Source organism: Suncus etruscus, chromosome 2 (genome assembly GCF_024139225.1).
Source record: "Suncus etruscus isolate mSunEtr1 chromosome 2, mSunEtr1.pri.cur, whole genome shotgun sequence".
Taxonomy (NCBI): domain Eukaryota; kingdom Metazoa; phylum Chordata; class Mammalia; order Eulipotyphla; family Soricidae; genus Suncus; species Suncus etruscus.
The window spans coordinates 16,612,521-16,635,612 of NC_064849.1; the positions used below are offsets into that span (position 1 = coordinate 16,612,521).

General features: G+C 36.2%; 1 protein-coding gene and 1 non-coding gene across 2 annotated transcripts in view; one reads left to right on the forward strand and one right to left on the reverse strand.

Moving 5' to 3' along the window:
- The window catches only part of LOC126001626 (protein unc-13 homolog C-like), an 853,998-nt gene that overhangs the window by 202,419 nt on the left and 628,487 nt on the right, over positions 1 to 23,092 (forward strand). The window lies entirely within an intron of this gene.
- Positions 862 to 968, reverse strand: LOC126002256 (U6 spliceosomal RNA). Its single transcript, XR_007493013.1, has one exon. It is a non-coding gene; the product is annotated as a U6 spliceosomal RNA (small nuclear RNA).

Genomic DNA, 23,092 nt, shown 5'->3' on the forward strand with positions numbered 1-23,092 from the left:
TAGTGCTTGGGAATCCTGGACCACACAACTGCATGATATTCCAGTTTTGTTTAATATTATCATCCCCATAGAAAACCATTTGCATTTTGCTGATAGTTATGATGAACATTTATTCATATGTCTTTTGGCCACCTAATGTGCAGACAAATCAGTTATTAAAAAAAACAAATAAAAGAGTACAACTAGAAAATTTGTAAAAGTTATTGTATCTCACAATGAGGCCATTAAGTCATTTTCAAGATTTTTAGTAAGCTCTTGTTAATAGATAATTCTCTTCTTTTGTTTCTGAACATTAGGTGGCTTCAAATATACATAGTTTTCTAAATTGGTGTGTTCCTACAAAATGGCAAAATTAAACAATTAATTAATTAAACAAAATTGTAGTTTGCAGGTGGCCTTAAAATTGCTCATGCAGGCCAGGATATCCAAATACTATTGCTGATGCTGCAGTATTTGCAGACATGTTTTCTGCTGCCAGGGCTTTCAGAAGGACAAAATGTCAGGGGAAGGGTGCCCACACTCATTCAAAGAAGTCCTGATGATGTCAGCCCAAATACTAGCATACGTAGAATTTTGGTCAGAATGACGTCTCTTCAGAGAATCATAGAGGAGCGATGAACATTGGAAAAGCAGCCATAGTGGGTGATGTGTGTAACGGGCATTGCTTAGATTGGGTGAGGACTTGGTTTCACCCCATCTTCCTGAGATTGCCAACCTTCAGCTGTGTAGCCAGTATATCCATAATTTTTAATGGTGTATTTTACAGCTCTTTCAAGAACACAGTGAATCCTTAGAGCTGACTGAATGCAGATATGGTGACTGCATTTTCTTTCTTTTGAACTTTATATTAATTTTTAATTTAAAAACATGAAAAGCTTTATGAATTTGCATGTCATCCTTGCTCAGGGGCCATGCCAGTCTTCTCTGTATCATCCCAACTTCAGTATATATGCTTCCAAACTGAGCACTGAAATTTATATTTAGCTTGAAGTTTTTTGTTTAAAACAAAATCTCTATGAGATTAAACAAATCTGTAGGGGCCATTGCGATAGCACTATGCTTGGACGATTGCCTTGCACATAGCTGAGCCAGGACGGACCTCGGTTTGATCCCCAGAGGCCCATATGGTCCTCCAAGTCAGGAACGATTTCTGAGTGAATAGCCAGGAGTAACCCCTGAATGTCACTGGGTATAGCCCAAAACCAAAACAAAACAAAAAATTCTGTAGCTGAAATTTATTATTAAAAATTTTAATATAAAATAGCAAAATACAAAATGTTATTATGGTTCAAAACTATCTAAAATTCAAGTTTCTTGCACTTATATTTTAGGGAAGAAAGATTGCTTATATTGAACAAAGCTTACTTAGATGTGTAGGGAGAAAGAGAGAGCAAATGTGTTCAAAGAGAACATGGGTTTCTTCAGCATGGAAAAGCAAATACAGAGGCAAGCAAACAATGTATGTGTTCAAGAGAACACAGTTATGAAGAGCAAACAAGCAAGCAAGATATATACATAGATATAAGTTTAAGGGAGAAAAAAGGCTTGAAGGATTCTAAGTTTATGTACGTTTAGCAGCAAAGGTGACGTAAAATCATTGTGGAAAACCTGATTATTTCCTATGAATAAAATACAAATAGAAGTCAACTTTGATTACCACATTTCCATCAATGCTACTCATAAGCATGAAGATACAAATAAATACTATATAACCTATAACTGTGCACCTTCCTTGATGGCTATTACTTTTCAATAGGGCAGAGAGGGCAACAAGTAATGTTGAGGCTATGAAATATGAAAACTTTAGAACTTTTGCACCTTATTGATGAAAATTTTAAATAGTCACATTACCATAAAAATCACACCCAGTCTGGGGTCAGAGTGGTTGCACAAGCCTGTGCTCGCCTAGGACAGACTGCGGTTCAATCCCCTGGTGTCCCATATGGTCCTCCAAAACAGGAGCAATTTCTGAGCACATAGCTAGGAGTAATCTCTGAGTGTCATCGGGTGTGGCCCCAAAACAAACAAAAAAAATTACACCCAAATATGTTTAATAAATGAAATACTTTAAATACTTTGTGTGAAGTATATAATAGAAAAAATATGTTCTATGCCACTATAGATTAATTAACAGAATCAGAGTATTTGAAATTTATATAATCAGGTAGTTGTCAATTGAGAAAAGATACATTGCCAATTAATAATCAGAGTTCTAGTTATTTAAGATGAATAATTTCTAGAGAACTATATAGTACAATATCATCTACAGTCAACAGTATATTTAAGAGGGTAGAGATAGTGTTAAGTAGTTTTAACATTAGATAAAAGATTTCTGATTGAAACATGCATATATTTAATGAATAAAGACATTTAAAATGAGTTCATAAGATTGGAAGATCAAAATATCTTTCAAAGCATGTCATACATAAAGTAAAAGTAAGAAAGTAAATGTTTGCTTTCCTAAACATTTTTAAAACAGTTTTTTAATATTTTATTTAAATACCTTGATTACATACATGATTGTGTTTGGATTTCAGTCATGTAAAGAATACCACCCATCACCAGTGCAACATCCCATCACCAATGTCCCAAATCTCCCTCCTCCCCACCCGACCCCGCCTGTACTCTAGACAGGCTTTCCATTTCCCTTATACATTCTCATTATTAGGACAGTTCAAAATGTAGTTATTTCTCTAACTAAACTCATCACTCTTTGTGGTGAGCTTCCTGAGGTGAGCTGGAACTTCCAGCTCTTTTCTCTTTTGCGTCTGAAAATTATTATTGCAAGAATGTCTTTCATTTTTTCTTAAAACCCATAGATGAGTGAGACCATTCTGCATTTCTCTCTCTCTCTCTCTCTCTCTCTCTCTCTGACTTATTTCTCAGCATAATAGATTCCGTGTACATCCATGTATAGGAAAATTTCATGACTTCATCTCTTCTGACAGCTGCATAATATTCCATTGTGTATATGTACCACAATTTCTTTAGCCATTCGTCTGTTGAAGGGCCTCTTAGTTGTTTCCAGAGTCTTGCTATGGTAAATAGTGCTGCAATGAATATAGGTGTAAGGAAGGGGTTTTTGTATTGTATTTTTGTATTCCTAGGGTATATTCCTAGGAGTGGTATAGCTGGATCGTATGGGAGCTCGATTTCCAGTTTTAAAGTTATTGGTCATGTGGATTTGAGAGTAAATGATGGTTCTAAGGGTACAGTGTATATAAGTGAGAAGAAAGAAAATGCCAGTCACTTACTAAATCAGAGAAAAGATGTGTGATCTCTTCAAACTGCTAGTAAACCCACCATGATAAACTGTGTGTGTGTGTGTGTGTGTGTGTGTGTGTTTCTTCACCTTGCTATGTCTGGCTTCAGTGGGATGTCCTGCCACCTTGTTACCAGAGACAGGATCCTGTGGGTGCGAGCACAAAACAAAAGATAGTAAAGGGGTCCAGAAAGTAGTATAGTAGCTATGGTACTTACCTTGCATATGCCAACCCAGGTTCAGTCCCTGAAAAGCACCATATGGTCCCCCAAATTTCACCAGGATGATACCTGAGCTCAGAGCTAGATGTCAGCCCTTAGTACTGCAGGGTAAGATCCAAATCCCCCTTCTCCAAAGAAGATAATGAAAATCAGGTAATAATTTAACAAGGAGCCAAACATAAAAGAGAATTTAGAAATAAAGTCATAGATGGCATATGATATTTCATATTGCAATTTCTTCTTGGTTCTTTTATAAATTAACTTTGAATTACCAAGTGAGAAATCAATCTGGGAAAGATAATCCTATGAAGCTATAAACATACCTACCAATCTGAGAGACTTTCCTCTGAACAGAAGCAATTGCTCACTGAAAATTTTACTGAAATGATTAAATTTATATTGCTTGGATTTGAAAAGGATGTTAAAAGAGCACCAATAAAATAGCTATCATTAAATTTATTTTTGACACATATTTTATGCTAATTTGAAAAATTATGTAGCAACGAAGTGAATACCTCCCTATTTAGAATGCTGAGAATCTCAAACATAAATTGAATTATGGAATTACATTTATAACTAATGCATACAGGAGAACACTTACATGAATCATAATTTATGGAACCTAAATATTTGCATGCACTCCGTGCTTTTTAGTCATTCAATTTTCAGCCAATTAATGAAGTTTCAAAGTCAAAGTACATAAATTACAGCTAAAAATTTTTGGAGAATAAAACTACAGTGAAACCACAGTCACTTCCTTAACTATCTAGCGGGGGCCAGACTAAAATTAACTTTTTAAATGTAAAATTCCAGGATACACATTAATTTCTCTGTGCCATTATTTTCTCAGCAATTAGAGGAGAGTAAAAATACCTCTCCAGGCACTCCACAGTTTTAGCATGCCCATATAGCCTGGTTTACTCTGAGCCATTACTGATATATCACGTACAGACCTCCAAATTGAGTACCTGCAACTCTATTAAAAAGTATCACTGTCTGGAGATAAAAAAAAAAAAAAAAGCAGACACCTAACTCATAAATGTCTTTTTTTTTTTTATCCATGTAAAGCTTCGTGATATTTTGTTAAAAGAAAAAAAGAACAGCAAGAAATGTGTGAATCTTTGCTAGGTGATTGATGCAAGATCAAAAATCCATTCAATCATGCTCTGGGGCGCATAAAATGTGATGGAGGATGAAATTCTCACACCACTTGTCGGTAGAAGTGATTTCTTATTGTAAGAGATGGACTTCAACCTCATGGTAATTTAGGGAAAAATGTAAAAGTCTGTTTTTGCTCTCACTTTTAAACCAGTTTGACAATAAATTAATCCTAGGCCGGGCCTTTTGATAAGTTATCTCCAAGTTAAGAGTTAGGGCTCATAAGTGCTGCCAAGGTGTCAGGGTCCATGTTCAAAGGTTTTCACTAATCTGTTGTAGGTCTTAAAGTAACATGACACAGCACCTATCACTGTTTGTCACAAACTCTCATATATCAGTATCTGGAACAGTTGTCTGTGAGATCAGATGCTTCTGGTGGGAAACAGCCACCAAGTTCAGGCTAGAACACTTATCAGTACAAATGAGCCATTACATGCAATGGAGACCCTTCCAAGTGAGATAAATGAATGGTGGTCACATTAAATGTGAATTTATTTTTCTCCTTTGAAGTATGGATCCTTCTCACCCTTGACTTTCTCTCCAAGGCCTGTGAAACCTCATTCTGTTTATCCAGGATGAAGGACAGATAGAATGTTAACTCTCCACACTTCTGCTTCCACAGTGACAATCTAGTAATATTGAATGCCCTCTCACAACTGTTAGCCCTTCTTCCTAAAATCATTACATGCGTACTTGCTACCCAGGGACAACAATGTTTAAGACAGAATAATGTTATTTTTTAATTCAAAATTAGATAATTAATAAAATTGGAAGACCTGAAGTGTAATCTGGTATATATCAGAAAACATATGACTTATCTTCAAAGTTGAGGTCATTTTAACTATTTGAGAAATTTAGCCCTTTTTGACATTTTATAATTATTAGACAAGTATATGGGACATTTTACAATGATTAGAAAAGTTCATGGAAAAGTGCACCAAAACTTTTCTTTATGTAACATTTATGTACTGGTATTGAAACTAATACAATGACCTTGTGACTTAGGTAAAGGAAGAGAGTGGCTTTAGTAGCTTGATTGGTTAGTAGATTTTAGGAATATATAAATATATAGAGAGAGGTAGGGTTACTTAATTAGAACTCAGATTTATCATGAAAGTGATAGCAAAGATGAAAAGAACCAAAGAATACAGGGAGCATACAATAAAAATAAAATTTAGTTCATCTCATCCAAATTCAATGTTGCATGAAGCAATAAGTCTATACCTACAAACATTCCTGCCACTCAATATTTTCTGTAATATGACAAATAAGCACATTTGAAGAAGGCAATATAGTGTAAGATAATTCAACTGAGAAAATACCTCTGGCCTTTGTATGAGTAATTAGGCTGTTTATTTCTTAAAAAAGGGGAGATTGGACATACACTATGTTCTCTAAAGTTCAGGAATGCTGAATCCATGGGGTAATCATTAGTTTTGTTCTTGGACTGGGTTTTATTTCCAACAGATAATGTCACATCTGGATGTTTCACAACAATTCAGCACAATTGTTAATTTGAAACTGTGGTGAATATTTCTTGAAAAACTTTAAAGAGCTGTTCCCTAGTGTGCAGGGCAAATGTCACCTATAGTAGATTGGGCTATAGGTTATTATTTTCCCCCAATTAATTGCACATACTTCTCCATGTTATAGCTGTATAATTCACCTTGGGTAGCCAAAGGTGATAGGATAGCCCAAAGCTCTCAAATAAATATCACCCCAGTTCTATGTTAACTTTTGAATGCATACATGGATTTTTACCTCTGTGTAAAATATGCTCTTCAGTTGCAAGTATTGCTTTTATTTTCAAGATTATATATTATATTTTTAATAACATAACATATGAGATAAGGGAGATATACAATGTTGATATTTTTCATGAGCAGTAAAATAAAATGTGAATAAATGGCCAAGAAAAAAGATAGCCACAACTGGTTTTCCTACATATGGCTATGATATGTAAGAGAAATCAGAAATAACATGTAAAAAGTTATTTCTACTGTTATTATAACATTGTCATACCCCTATTTGGCTGTCTAATTAATCAAATAAAGGCTTAATATACTTAATTAAATAAATAATAGATGTTTAATAAAGTATAAATACTTTATTAAATATGTATTTAATTGAAAAATTGCAGTTTTGTTTGGGGCATATTTGGAATGCTTTTATGGATTTAATATAAGAATTGAGTCATTGGGCTGGGAGAAGGAACCATAAGATATTGGTGGGGGAATGCTAACACTCATGGTAGGTTTATGGAGAAAGGGAGGAGAAATTATAGAGGATGGTAATTCCAAGTAAATGACCTAGAAAAGTGATGGAGTGCCAAGGAGAATGTTGTATCTCATGAGACCCAGTCACAATATCAGCATACTTTGACAGTTAACATTTCTTCATCTGACCTGTCTTTTTTTTTGGGGGGGGGGTCACACCCAGCAGTGCTCAGGGGTTACCTCTGGCTCTATGCTCAGAAATTGCTCCTGGTAGGCTTGGAGGACTATATGGGATGCCAGGATTTGAACCACTGTCTCTTCTGTGTCTAAGGCAAATGCCTTATCGCTGTGCTATCTCCCCGCCCCCCTGACTTGTCTTTCTGTATCATCTATTGCTTCTACCAAGTATTGCCCTACCTCTTCTCAGTTTGTTTTCATGTCTTTTGTGTTGTTAGTGTCTGACATTGATGATATCAGACAAAATCTGTTCTTGTCACTGAGAATTTTTAACTAAGGTTTTAGAGAAAAAAAACCAATGAATTCAGGATAAAGTCCTCCCCACAGATCTTGACAAATTCTCATTCTCACACATCATGAGGAGGTTAAAAAATGGGTTTATAGACACTGTAAATAAGATTAAAGAACCCTGTTTGCTCTCATCAAGGCAACGACTAACTCAGGGACAACGCTAATGCATCATTTCCAAACACTACTGTGGTATAGTCAGAGTTTGATGCTACTGCATATGAAAAGATTATATACTAAAGCTGATGTTTCATGTGCAAACTTTTTTTCTTTCCACCATCTAATTCAGTTTTTTATTGAGGTGCTATGTTCAACAGTGTTGGTATTATTTTACATTTTTTTTTCTTATTCTTTTGAATGACTGTAAAATAGTTACAAAGCTGTTCAGGATTGAATTTCATTTATACAATATCCAACACCCATCTCTACACCAGTGTACATTTCCCACCACCAATGTCCTCATTTTGCTTCATGACTCCCTTCTGCCTCCCCTCTAGCTGACTCTATAGCAGACATTTTTCTTCTCTCTCCCTCTATGTCTCTCTCTCTCTCTCTCTCCTCTCTTGTTCTTCCCCTTTTTCCTTTTAAACACTGCTTTGCATTATGGTTACTGGAAGGGTTTTATGCATATCACTTTGCCTTTATTCAACACTCAGTTCTTATCCATAATGATTATTCCAAATTATGTTATAGTGATACCTTCTCTGCCCTAACTTCACTCCCCACTCTTTTTAGCAAACTTCTTACCATGTACCAATCCTCCTGGTCCTCATCTTTACTATCTTTAGATATTTTACTATCCTGTGTCTATCCCTCTCCCTTTGACTTATTATACTCTGCATAATACCTCCATATTCATTCAGGTATACGCAAGTTTCATGATTTTATTTTTCCCAATATCTGCAAAGGATTCCATTAAAAGGATTCTATAGTTTCTTTATCTTCTCATAGGTTCTTGAACAATTGGGTTGTTTCTAGAACTAACTAATGTGATTAGTGCTGCAATGAACTCAGGCGTACCAAGTGCTTTTTGTTTTTTATTCTGTTTTTAGGTTTTGAGTATATATTTCCCAGAAGTGATATTAACAGGTCAGAAGGGAGTTCACCTTTTATTATTTTTGAGTAAGGTTCATATTGTTTCTCAAAAATGGTGGATATTTACCATTAGCAGTGAAAAATTATCCCATTCTCCTTAATTCCACACCACCAATACTGGTTGCTCTTGTTCTTTATGATATGATCCAGTCCCTGTGATGTGAGGTTATATATCATTGTTGTTTTGATTTACAACATCTGAGCACATAACCAGGAGTAACACCTGAGCATAACAGGGCATGCTACCCCCCAAAACACCCCAAAAATTAAATTAAATTTAAATTGATAAACTTGAAATACACAGTTAAAAAGTTGTACACAGATAAGTTTCACTCACTCAAAATCCAACACCCACCCTTTCACAAGTGCATATTTCCTGCCATATTTATCCACTTTCTCTCTCATCTTTTCCATTGCAGTCCCTCTGCTTACCTATGTCATTTTTCTTCTCTTTTTCTCCCTCTCTTTCTTTCACTCTTCCTTTTTACTTTTGTGTTGCAAGTCAGCCCCTGAAGAGGTTGACTGATGGAGGGATGGAAAATGAGGCCTTTCTCCTCCAGCTCGGACCACACGTCTGTTACCCTGTTCAGTCGGTGGTTCTGAGGTGAATGTGGTGGGAAGAAAGCCAACAGGCAGTCAGGCTTCCGAAGAAAATAGCTCTTTATTGCGTGAAGAGGCCGTAGCCCAAAGGCCTAAGAATAGTCCAGGACAAAAAGCCTCTCGCCTTCCACAGACCCTTGTTTTTATGCCCCAGAATCAGGTACCACCCAATGGTGGGAGCAGAATCAGGTATCACCCTAGGGTGAGAGCAGAATGCTGGGTCACACCCTAGGGTAGGGCACAATCACCTATCAGGGTAGGGTCAGTAACATAATAATCCCATTAAAATGTTTACATACACAACACTTTTGGACACTGTGTTTTGTAACATTTTTACTTAAAGGGTATCATGCATATCATTTTACTCCTTGTAGCACCCAGTTCTTGTTTAGAGTGAACCACTCCAATTAACATTGTCAAAGTTGCCCCTTCTCTGCCTAAATATACTCCCCAGTTTTCTTGGCAAGATTCCTACCATGACCAGACCTCTTGGCCCTCGTCTCTATTGTTCTTGGGTATTAATACCAAAACATTAACATGATGTATTATGTTGATTAACTTGTCTATTATATTCTTAAATTTTTTTTACACAAAAAGTTGTTCATGATTGAGTTACAGTTATATAATGTACAACAACTTTCACTAGGCACATAAGAAATGAATTCTGAATGACTATCCTAGCCCCTTATAATGATTTTACTAAATTTCTTTTGTGGTTACAACACTGTCTGGCTCCAGTAAGGTTATTTTCCATGTTAATTCACTTTTCAATTACCTATAATTTTTTTAATTTTCTATATACTCAATTAGTAGTATTTCTGTTTTTTTAAATAGCATCTGTTCTTTCCACTGAATCCTATTTTCTCCATTTATTCTCAGTATAGCAGTTCTAGTTGTCCAACCAAAACCTTGCAGTTATTCCTGACTTGATATTCTGCCTTCTTTAACTCAAGTTGCTAATTCATCTGTTGTAGGAATCTCCTAGTTCTGGTTCTTGTGTCTATTCATGCCTCTTGAGTCTATTCATGACAGTAGCCAAATCATCCTGTTTTATATTTGGGGGGTCACTAAGAAGTTTTCTGAGATCATATGGAGTTGATCCCATGTTGGCCATATGCAAAACAAGTACCTTAACCCCTTTGCTGTCTCCAGCCTCTAGGTTTTGCATTTTTATTTATATTTTATACTATTTTTATTTAAGCACCATGATTACAAACATATTTGTAAATGGGTTTCAGTGATAAATGAACACCCCCCCTTTCACTAGGTCAAATTTCTGCCACCAATACCTTTAATTTCTCTTCTCCCACTCCCCCTGACTGTATTTGAGACAGGCATTCTATTTCTCTCACAAACATCTTCATGATAGTTGTTTGTGGGGAGCCGAACTATTGGAACCTAGAACAAAGGTGCCTCAGAAATCTCTGACCTTGTTACCCACGTGACCAGAGGCACCCATGCCCTGAGGACAAAGGAAATAGATAAACACTAAAGTAAATTCAAAGCAGCCCAATACATCCAGCCAGAAAGAAAATTATAGAGCAACTTGCCCTTGTGTTAGCAAAAAGATTATTATGTTTACAGCTGATGTTTTATTTATGCTTGCTGACTAAAATTTATAAGACCCTGTTTGGATCTTGTGCTTTCAGTATAAACATGTGCTCAGGTTTACCTCTTTACCCCTCCCTATTACCTGCCCCCAGCTTATGCTAATGAGTGCTTGCAGTTGTAATTGGTGGAAACCTGTAACACCCCCTGACGTATTTTGCCTTTAAAAGCTGATCTCCCCAGGCAATAAACCCCTTTTGAACAGCGTGCGTTGTCTTGAGGGTCTTTCTTACTAACTTCTTAAGTTTTCTTCACAGATCGGACCTGCTCGAGTAAACCCACAAATTACTAGGGACCCTCATTCCCACACCCCTGCGGGTCGGGGGACCCCCACCGAGGGTTGCAGTTGTTAATGTAGTTATTTCTCTAACTGCACTCACCACTCTTTGTAATAAGCTTCATATCATTGGCCAATCCTTTCAGCCCTCAGTCTGTGATCTTTTTATGCATTGTTGGATTCTATGTTGTATTACTTTGCTGAAGATATTTTTTGGGGTTACACCCAGCAGTGCTCAGGTGTCACTCCTGGCTCTACACTAAGCAATTGCCCCTGACAGGCATGGGGGACCATATGGGATGCCAGGATTCGAACCACTGTCCTTCTGGACACAAGGCAAATGCCTTACCTCCATGCTATCTCTTTGGACCCTGCTGAAGATATTTGTATCTGTGGATATCCAGATATCCACCTGTTATTTTCATTTTATTATCTCTGATTTTTATAACAGGAGGATGTTTGTTTGATTAATAGGAACTGGGAGTCCTGTTTCTCTAATTAATTGAAAGAGCGTGAAAGCTATTGGCAGTAGAACTTCTTTAAATGACTTAAAGAACTGATTAGTTAATCCATCTGAAACCATGCTTTTGATTTTGGGATAGATTGTCAATTCCTTCATAATAATAAGTCTGTTCAGTTGTTTCATAGTTTCATGTCAGACTTAGAAGATTACAGGAGTTTAAGAACTTATCCATATCTTCTGGGCTCTATCAATTTATGGCATGACTATTTTGAAATAATCTCTGGTTATCCTTTAAATTTCTGTGTGAATTTTCTTTAGACTTTAGTGTTTTCAGTATAATATATCTATTTTTTAATTATTTTTAAAAAGATGTGCCTTGGCATATTTTTTAAATTTTTATTGTGACCGAAGTGCATTACAAATCTTTCACTGCATCATTTATGGTACATAGTGACAATGAATGAGGGGCATTCCCACCACCAGTGCTGTCCTCCCTCTACCCCTGTTCCCAGCATGTATCCCATATCTCCCTCCTTTACCTCCCAGAATGCTAGTGCAACTGGTCTCCACTTTACAGCTTGTAATTGAGCATCCATTCTGCTGTCATTGGAGATAAAAAGAATAAGAAAAAAGGGAGAAGAAAATTTGGTAACAACTACCAAAAAAATAAAGAAGAGAGAAAAAAAGAAAAACAGAAGTAAAAAGAAAAAAATGCATCTGGCAAATAAAAATAAAAATAAATCACCAAATAATTTTAGCTGAATCCCTTTAGGCTTCAAGGGTGGGCACATGCGTTCTCTAGCACTGGTAACCTGTCCCCCTCTGGGATCTCAGTGTGTTTTATGCTGTTTCACTTGAATTTTTCCCAAAGTTCTCTTGTAATATGATGGTCTTCTGCAATTTATCTTCGAGTTTGCTAATTTGGGCTTCAGCAGCTATTTTTTAAGCTGTTTAAACATCCTTAGCATTTTCACTCTAGGTCATTTTCAGAAAGATTATGTAGGAGATTAGTACTGATTGAGTCCTCAGGATTATGATCCCCCTTGGTGCTGCTTTACTATGGTTCCCTCTGTAGTCTGGAGAAGTGTCTTTTCTAAATCACCATCAGGTCTCCCCCATTGCCAGGTAGGTCTCTGGAGGAGCTTTATTGTGATTGAAGTTTATCTTATAGCTGTTAGTGGCTGCCCAGTCTGGAAGTTATAACTGCATGTAATTATAACTCTGCAGGTAGCCTCTGACCTGTAGGTACATTACAGTCTGTTTGTTCAGGTAGATCAGATTGCACCACCACTGTTCATGTTCACACCCCTCCATACTCCTGCTCAGGGAGCTGTGACTCTTGATAAATTCTTTAATGGAATTTCCTTCGACATTGCTCTAAGGTCTCTCAGCATGGGTCTTGCAGAGGAAGTCAGGTCTGAGAATTGAACACAATTTCATTGATGATGAATCCATATAGTCTCAGCATGAAATGAGCATGGCAAAGAGGATCAGAGACTTGAGATGATCAGAATCTAGGTGAGAATGATACAAGTTATATCATAACTATCAGGGATAAACCACAACATGATTCACACTGGACTGAAGCAGGCATGCACTTTTCTATGACTCTAAAGTTTACTAACATGCACTGTAAATTATTGTACTCATATTTCTTTCTCTTTTTTTGGGGGGGGCCACACCCGGCGGTGCTCAGGGGTTAGTCCTGGCTGTCTGCTCAGAAATAGCTCCTGGCAGGCACGGGGGACCATATGGGACACCGGGATTCGAACCAACCACCTTTGGTCCTGGATCGGCTGCTTGTAAGGCAAACACTGCTGTGCTATCTCTCCGGGCCCTGTACTCATATTTCTACCACGGTGACAAACAGGGCTCCTGCTTCCACTTTAACCATCTCCTGAAGACCATACCTGGCCTCAAATTAAAGTTCTGGTTTCTAGAACCAAGTAAATATAATGTCCTGGACTCATCTAGAAATGTATAGATACACAAAGAACTACATAATGCATGGCAGAAAGTAGACATCCAAGCAGGCAGTTTATGTTTTTGTTTTGTTTTGGAGTCACACCTAGCATGTGGGATGCCATGGATTGATCCCTGGTTGACCACATGCAAGGAAAATGCCCTACTCCACTGTACTATTTCTCTGGAGCAGGTAATTTATTTATTAATATCTCTCAAGTGATCTTGATGCACACTCAAAGATTACATGATTAAAGGTTGCATGATTAAAATAAACTAAAAGCACTAACATTAAGGTCAGAAGAGAAGCTATAAGAGCAATAAAATGTACAGGATGCAATAAAGTATTTTAAAACAAATTTTTGTATAATCAGACATGATTACTAATATTTTCTGAGATAAGTATGTTCATATAGGGATATAGATGCATAAATACCAAAGAATTCTTTATGAGAAATGGATACAAAAAGATCAATATGATCTAGATAAATTGTAGAGTGAGGACTATTCTAGCCAAAACATTCACAGAAACCCTTATATCAGAGAGAAAGTTAGATTCATAAAGAAATTCGGGGCCAGAGAGATAGCATGGAGGTAAGGCATTTGCCTTTCATGCAAAAGATAGGTGGTTCGAATCCCGGCATCCCATTTGGTCCCCTGAGCCTGCCAGGAGCGATTTCTGAGCTTGGAGCCAGGAGTAACCCCTGAGTGCTGCCAGGTGTGACCCAAAAGTCAAAAATAATTTTTAAAAGTGAATGAAATATAAGAAGTATATGAGTACACCAAGTGAAACAGCACACACATTCTAGGAGTTTCAGAAGTAGAAGAATTAAAGAGAAATAAATTTTATTTGAAGAAATAAGAAGTTTTCCAAATAGCTACCCAGATCCAGGAACTTAAACAAACTATAAACAAATTAATTGTTTTGGTTTTGTTAGCCAAGACAAATTATCAAGAAAAATGATCACTATAAAAGTAAAAAGTTTAAATAGCATCGTAAAGGCAGCAAGGCAAAAGTAAAGAGAATGGAAAGATTTCAATCAACATCTGGTATGTTGTTTTCAGATTTGAAAGAGATTAAAATATTTTCAGACAAATAACAGTTAAGAGAACGTATAACCATTAAACTAATTTTGTTAAAATACTAGTGTCTTTTATAAAAAACAAATTAATCTCTCCTAATGTTAAAATAGGCAAAAAACATAAAATATAAAAATAAAAGGTTTTTTGTTTGCTTCTTATTGTAAAGACTATTTGATAAGAAATATTTTTATTGAAGTAAAATAGTATTTATTAAAAGAAATTTAAATAAATGTGAGGGGAGAGAAAGATTGATGCTCAAAGAGATGGCAGACTTTTCCAGAGTGGAAAAAAGGTAAATTTTTCTTATAGTGGATTTGAAACTTAATTCTTTTGTACTTAGAATGGCTTATAAATTTTGAATTCTACATATAAACCTGACGATAACTTAAAAGAAAAATAAAACATTAAAAAAAAAAGGAGAGGGAATCTGATCACTTTAGAAAAGGCAGATATGAGTCCAGAAAGAAAAGCAGTGAACAAAGGATGAGAAAACTGCAAAAAAATTTAAATTCCATATTTAAATTTAAAGGGCCTGGTGTCATCAATATCAAGGCACTGATTGGCTAGAAGAATTAAGTCACAAAATCCTGATTACAGTACTCTTGAACTTCAATGATAAACCTGGTCAAAGTAAATTATTTAAACATTGTTACACATGCAATAGCAATCTGAAAAAGACAGATACTCATATAAAAGCATATTGTGTGATACTAAATTGTCTATATCACTATATCAAATGATCTAAAATTCATAAATATATATGCACCAAAAATATAAAATAACTATCTGAATTTAAGAGAGACATCAGTAGCACATACGAGTATTAGGAGACTTCATATCCACTCTCATAGTTAAAGAGATCAGTTAGAGAGAAAATTAATAATGAAATGCTAAGTAAGATCTGAAATGATAAGGTGAAAGAGCCAGTTTCCATAGATATTTGCTGGATTTTAACCCATAAAAGCCAAATCTTCATTATTCTTTAGTGCATCATGGGTACAGACTACATACTGGAAACCAAACAAGTGTTATGGGAATTAAAGTAATATGAGATCTAGAAAATATAAACAGATGAATTTAAGGCAAGGAAATAAGTACATTAATAAAATCTCCTCAAATAGAAGCCTAGGTTCAGGTGACTTTTCTAGAAAATTCTACCAACTTTGTACTATGATTACCTATGCTTCTCAAACTTTTACAAAAATTGAATAGAAATTACTTTCTCAAATTTCTTTAAGACAAGTGTTATCCTGATGCCATAAATTTTATAAATTCTCAACAAACTTTTCAAACCCAGAAAACAAAATATATTAAAAGTATCATACATCAGGAACCAGAGAAATTCTATAGCCTTGCATAGGTCCAAATAAGGTTTGATTACTATAGCCCATATATTCCCTATACACTACCATAATGAGTCTTCAGAATAAAGCCATGATTAAAGGTTGATCACAACTAAACAATCCAAAAGCATGATAAAAATTTTAAGATACCCCAAAGTTGCTACCAAAATCTATTAGGAATAAATCAATATAGTCAAGAGGAAGACTAAAAAAAATCAATATACAAAAATCTATTGCATTCCTATGTGCAATCAACTAACTAGAATAGAAATAAATCAAGAAAACAGCTCAATTCATTATTGCATAAAATAATAAATTATCTATCGATCAACAGAGAAGTTAAAAGACATACACATTGAGATTTGTGCCATTATAAAAACACTAGAAGACATGATTAAATGGAAAGCATTCCATGTTACTAGTTTGAAATTATTAACCTAGTTAAAATTATAGGCTTGCTCCTTTAGCTATCCATATTCAAAAAAATCTCTATGAGAACTTCAGCGGAATCCTTTAGTGGCATAGAATAAACATATCAAAATTTGTAGGGAGGCACAAGCTACTTCAAAGAAGTCCAGAAATAAAAAGATGACAGGAATTTTATTTATTGACTTTAAAATGTATTAGGAACTATAGTAATTTAAAGTGTGGTATAAGAGTGAAGGTACATACACATATCCTGTGTCTAATTTATTTTAAAATTGATTTACTATTTTCATTAAATGGGTATGTCAAACTGGTTCCTATGTAATTAATTTTTTGATGTGCCATAATAAGATAGGTTTTTTTTACAAAAATATTCTTTTTATTATTCTTAACATATAAAAATGAAACATATTTCTTTGTGCTAATTTTATAGTTTGATACATTACTTCAGTTTTATTGCCCGATTTAAGGTACCATGATGAATGTAGATGAAAAACTCAAAGAATGTTTAGCAAACTGAACCCAGCAGTGCATCAAAAACTCATAAAAAATTATCAAAAAGGATTTATCTGGGCCCGGAGAGATAGCACAGCGGCATTTGCCTTGCAAACAGCTGGTCCAGGACCAAAGGTGGTTGGTTCGAATCCCGGTGTCCCATATGGTCCCCCCCATGCCTGCCAGGAGCTATTTCTGAGCAGACAGCCAGGAATAACCCCTGAGCATCGCCGGGTGTGGCCCAAAAACCAAAAACCAAAAACCAAAAAAAAAAAAAAAAAAAAAAGGATTTATCCCACTGGTTAAGGATGGTCTAATATATGTAAATCAATAAATGGAATATGCCCTATAAATACAACAAGTTTAAAACTTATACAATCATATCAATAAATGCAGATAAAAATCCTATCAAATATTTATGATATAAACAGTAAAATGGAAATATAATTAAATTCTTTAAATGGAATTGCACCTATTTAAAAAAGGTTCTATAAAGCAAAAGAAAATAGGAGAAGAATAGACACCCCAGGGACTAAGATATTAACCTAGCACTCATCAATAGTTAGCATCCAAGCACATGAAAAACATCAATATATAGGGAGAAGAAATGAATGAACTGTCCTTTAAAGAAATAAATCGTCCTGGGAAGCCATGTGCAAAGCGAATGTGCTTTGCTATCACTATTACTTTTGCTATCGCTCCAGCTCCAGATTTCTAGGAATATTTGAAACTTCTTTTTTTTTTTATTTGAAACTTCTTGGGCACCTGAAATAACTTTTGTAAAGTTATCTTCAAATAAACTAACAATTAAAAGTAAATATAGGAAAAATCTACTAAACATATTTCAGAATGTTTGTTATCCAGTGAAAATGGTGCCGGGGCATTGATGGTATGATGCAGTAAAAATAAAGCTAGGCAAATAAAATGTGCTTCAGAGGTATCAAGAGGCTAATTATTAGAGGGAGAATTTATGTACATCAGATGATTAAAATATGCTTCTAGCATTGAATTTTCCTGATTGTAATTGGTCTTCAGACTTTAAAGTATACCAAAATCAGCTGCAGCAGGTGGATTTGATTCAATGGTTTACCTTAGCCAGCTGTGTTTGAGACCATGGATTCCATCACCAGCATCTTATAAAGAATGTGAATAGATAAAGAGTTGAGTTGCATGTCTGGGGTTCACTGCCTTGGATTTTATCCCCAGCACCACAAGAAATTCTCTGAATTCCATCCTGTGGAGCAACTCCCACAGTGTTGGGTGTGGCCCAGAAACAACAACAAATATAACAGCAAAAAAAGAATAATCAGCGTGATTTGTGGCACTGCATTAATACATATCAGAGATTTTGATTCAGCAGTAGTGATTTAGTACTAAAAATACCTTGTTTTTTTTTAATCAGGGTTATAAGATGATGTTGATACTCTGATATTATGTTCTTTTTGTGTCCATTTCCCATTAAACAAAAATCCCTATGAATTAAACTTCCTCCCTCCCTGTCTCCCTCCCTCCCTTTCTCCCTCCCTTCCTCCCTTCCTTCCTTCCTTCCTCCCTCCCTTCCTCCCTTCCTTCCTTCCTTCCTCCCTCCCTTCCTCCCTTCCTCCCTCCCTCCCTTCCTTCCTTCCTCCCTCCCTCCCTTCCTCCCTCCCTCCCTCCTTCCACTCTCCTTCCTTCCTCCCTCCCTCCCTCCCTCCCTCCCTCCCTCCCTCCCTCCCTCCCTTCCTTCCTTCCTTCCTTCCTTCCTTCCTTCCTTCCTTCCTTCCTTCCTTCCTTCCTTCCTTCCTTCCTTCCTTCCTTCCTTCCTTCCTTCCTTCCTCCCTTCCTTCCTTCCTCCCTTCCTTTCTCCCTCCCTTCCTTCCTTCCTATCTCCCTTTCTTCCTTCCTCCCTTCCTCTTTCTTTTCTCCCTTTTCCCTCCCTTCTTCCTTTCTTTCCTCCATTCCTCCCTCCCTCACTCCCTTTCTTCCTCCCCTCTTACTTCCTCCCTCCCTCTCGCTCTCCCTCCCTCCCTTCTTCCCTCCAACCCTTCCTCCCTCCCTTCCCTTCTTTACTTTCTCCCTCCCTCCCTTTCTCCCTTCCTCCCTCTCTCCCTCCCTCCCTCCCTTCCTCCCTCCCTCCCTCCCTCCCTCCCTCCCTCCCTCCCTTCCTTCCTTCCTTCCTTCCTTCCTTCCTTCCTTCCTTCCTTCCTTCCTTCCTTCCTTCCTTCCTTCCTTCCTTCCTTCCTTCCTTCCTTCCTTCCTTCCTTCCTTCCTTCCTTCCTTCCTTCCTTCCTTCCTGCTCAGGGCTTATTTCTGGCTCTGTGTTTATGGATCAGTCCTGAAGGGCCAAGAGGAACCATTTGAAGTCCCTGGGATTGGGTTGGTTGCATATAAGTCAAGTACTGACTATACTACTCTATGGCCTCTTCACTAGGTTTCTGATACAAATTGGTGTCTATAACTATAAGAATGATTAACAATCCTAAAATTCAATGGGTTCATAATTTCCATGACTTGAAATTTCAGTGTTCAGGATTGAACACTGAATTACTATCAAATTACCCATAAGCAAATTCAGGCTAAATATTCTTTCTCAAAGATTGTATTCAAAAACCTACAATGCTTCTCTTCAGCAATTGCCCTGGAATCTCCATTTTATTTTACATCAAACTTTTCACCACCAGCTTACATATTTTTTAGTTATTTAGTAATTTTGCTAAAATTTAATTTCAGGCAAATTATGTGTATCTTTAGACTTTGAAATGGCCTCTCCATTGGTGGTCAGAATTATGGGAATCACTCAAGTCATAGTCAACCAGATAGTTCAGGCCTAATGATAGGTGCAATATGGTATTGGAGACCATCTAAAATTGGGGTCATTGGTTTGGGGGGGATTATCAGACTACACCTAGTGTTGCTGGTATAAGTACCATGTGATACCAATAGATAAAGAGTTAAACTTGGAACCTTAAGCATGCAAATTATGTGCCCCCACTTCTTTGGGATATCTCGCCAGACATAATTATATTTTTAGTAATTTTTTGAAAGTGATATTTGTGAATATGGAAGCTGCCAGGAGGTGTCAAGATGATTGCTGAGATGCCAAGGCAATCTGGCCTGACAGTTTAATATTAGGTGTGAGGATGCAGTGCTCCTTGGCTTCTTGTCTTCAAGTGCTGGAACCACACCCAGAAGTGGTGGGGAGCCTTCAGGGCTACATGTGATCGTGCTTTGAGAACTATGTGTTTTTGGGTTTGAACCCAGTCTCAGTTCATGCCAGATAGGCTCTCCTGATCATTGCCTATAATTTTTCATAACATACATACATATTTATGTATATATAATATATATTTTTAAAAAGAAAGTTGTGTGCAGCCTAACAGACATTGATAAGATCTTCTTGCTTTCCTTTACATCAAACATAATTATGTTTTCAGGCAATACCAGAATATTTTTTTATTTAGTAGCACATTAGTGATGTGCTACATCTATGTTTTCTATTTAGGGGATACCTAAATGAATAAGATCCCTCCTGGCCTCCAGAGACCTGCAGATCACAAAATTCAAGGCATCTTGATTAGGGGTGAAGGCTGCTATCAATCCCCTCTGCTGTCCAGAACATAAAGGGAAGATATAAAGAGGAAATCCAGGACAGGGAAGAAATTGAAGAGCAGGGGCAAAAGCCAGCTTTAAAAAGAATAATTTTTTACTTATTACCTGTGTGTCTTTTGGAAGCTGCTTTTAATAAAGGGAAAAGAATAAAAGGTTTTCTTTTTTTTTTTTTTTTTTTTTTTGGTTTTTTTGGGTCACACCCGGCAGCGCCCAGGGGTTACTCCTGGCTTCATGCTCAGAAATCGCTCCTGGCAGGCTCGGGGGACCATATGGGACGCCGGGATTCGAACCGATGACCTTCTGCATGAAAGGCAAATGCCTTACCCTCCATGCTATCTCTCCGGCCCCATAAAAGGTTTTCTTAAAACAAATGTCAATCAAGTCATATGTGATCATTAGCTAATACACAGTCTCCCTGTATAATATTTAATTATTATTATGAGAGGATAAAAATGGGGACTCAGAACTTCTGGGTTTTTATTGACCATTTGGTGTATGTGCCATGATGATGCTTTAACCACCACAAATGATACTTCTGCCTTGCCAGTATATGCACTTCCATCAAATTTCTTAGAGCACCACTCCTAAATATCTAAGGACCTGCAAAACAGACATTATGAATTAAAAATTGAATTCTTGAAAAACAACATTTTATGAACAATTAAATTTGTTTTCAATGACAAGTCAGCTTTTGACTGCCTCTTGCTAGGAAATCTATTTAAAGTCTGTGTGTCATGTGTCACATGGGTATGCATGTGATAAAAGGTGAATGTCAATCCACCCCTACTTCCTTCAAACAAAAAATTCCTTCCAAAATTGCAGGTATAGCTAGATTGATATTGGACATAGACTTCAAGCTAAAAACATCTTAAAAGAGAGAGATGATCATTTCTTAATAATTAAGGTATATGTATATCAGTAAAAAATATAACTTTCCAGCAAAATACTGCTAACAGATTTGCAGAAATATATCATTAGCAAAACAATCGTAGTTGGAGACTTTAACACTACTCTATCACCTCTTGAGAGATCAACCAGGCTAAATGCCAACAAAGATATTTTGGATTTGAAGGAAGAAAAGAAGGTCTCTGTAGAGATATATAGGTCTTTTCATCCCAAAGAAGCTAAATACAAAGTCTTCTTCAATGCACATGAAACATTCTCCAAGATAGGTCAAATACTGTCTAAAAAGCATACCTCCACAAAATCAATAAGGTAAAAATTTCATCAACTATCTTCTCAGACCCTAGTGCACTGGAAATAGAAGTAAATTATAAACAGAAACAGAGAAATAACTTTAAAGACCTGAAAATTAAACAAATCACTACTGAACAAGCAGTTGATCAAAAAAGAAAATCAAAAGATTTCTGGGAAAAAATGAAAATGTATGAATACAGCAAAAGTGATATTAGAGTAAAAAGTATAGCTCTGCAAACTTTCATTAGGAATAAAGAGCCTATATAAATAATTAAACTGCACAGCAAATTTGGAAAATGGCCAAATAAATAAGACAAAAGCAGGCAGCAGGAGTAAATAATAAATATAGAGCAGAAATTAATGAATTGAAAATCAAAAACTTATATTGCAATAGGCAAGAAAAAGTTATCGAGAGCATCCAGATAGGAAAGGAAGAAGTCAAACTCTCACTGTTTGCAGATAACATGATACTATCTTTAGAAAATCCTAATGATTACTAAAAAAGGCTTCTAGAAACAATAGATTTGTACATAAAAGTATGCTACAAAATAAATAAACAAAAATTCATGGCATCTCTATATACAAATAATTCATAGAAAAAGAGATATTAAAATACCAATACTAATCACATTTTTGCCTTAAATTTTGTTTGAACTCAATTTAATTAAAGATCTAATTCTATAAAAACAAAACCTACAATGCTGCACTTTAAGAAATAAAAGTAGCCACATGGAAATAATAATGCATCCCTTGCTCATGGATTTGGAGGATTAGCATCATTAAAATAAAACACTTCCCAAAACATTGTACAGATGTAATGTAGTCCCTACAGGATATAACGTTTTTCAAATAAATAAATCAAACACTTCTGAAATTCGTTTAGAAAAATAAACCTCCATGAATACCTAAAGCAATTCTTGGGAAAAAAAGAATGGATGCTGAAAAGACAAAAGTGATACGCATAAAATTCTTTCACTAACAATACTATAAACCCATGTTTAAAATAAAGAGAAAGGGGAGAGAGAGAGAGAGAGAGAGAGAGAGAGAGAGAGAGAGAGAGAGAGAGAGAGAGAGAGAGAGAGAGAGAGAGAGAGAGAGAGAGAGAGAGAGAGAGAGAGAGAGGAAAACTGTCTGCCACAGAGGCAGGCAGGGGAAAGGGCAAGAATGGAGGGCAGGAATAAAACTAGAGTCATTGGTTGCAGGATATGTGCACTGGTGAAGAGTATTGTGTGTTGTATGAATGAAACTAAATCTTGCATATCTTATGGTGGTTCAATTAAAACAATTATTATATTAAAAATAATAATTAGGAAGCTTGTTGTGGCACAAGCAGTAGGATGTTTGCCTTGCACGCGCTAATCTAGGATGAACCACAATTCCACCCCAGGTGTCCCATAGGGTCTCCCAAGCCAGGAGCGATTTCTGAGCGCATAACCAGGAGTAACCCCTGAGTGTCACCGGGTGTGGCCCAAAAATTAGTAGTACTTAACCTTATTTCTGATCAATAGTGGTTAACTATTAAATTTATTATTATACTTTGGGAAATAATTATATTATTACATAATATAAATAA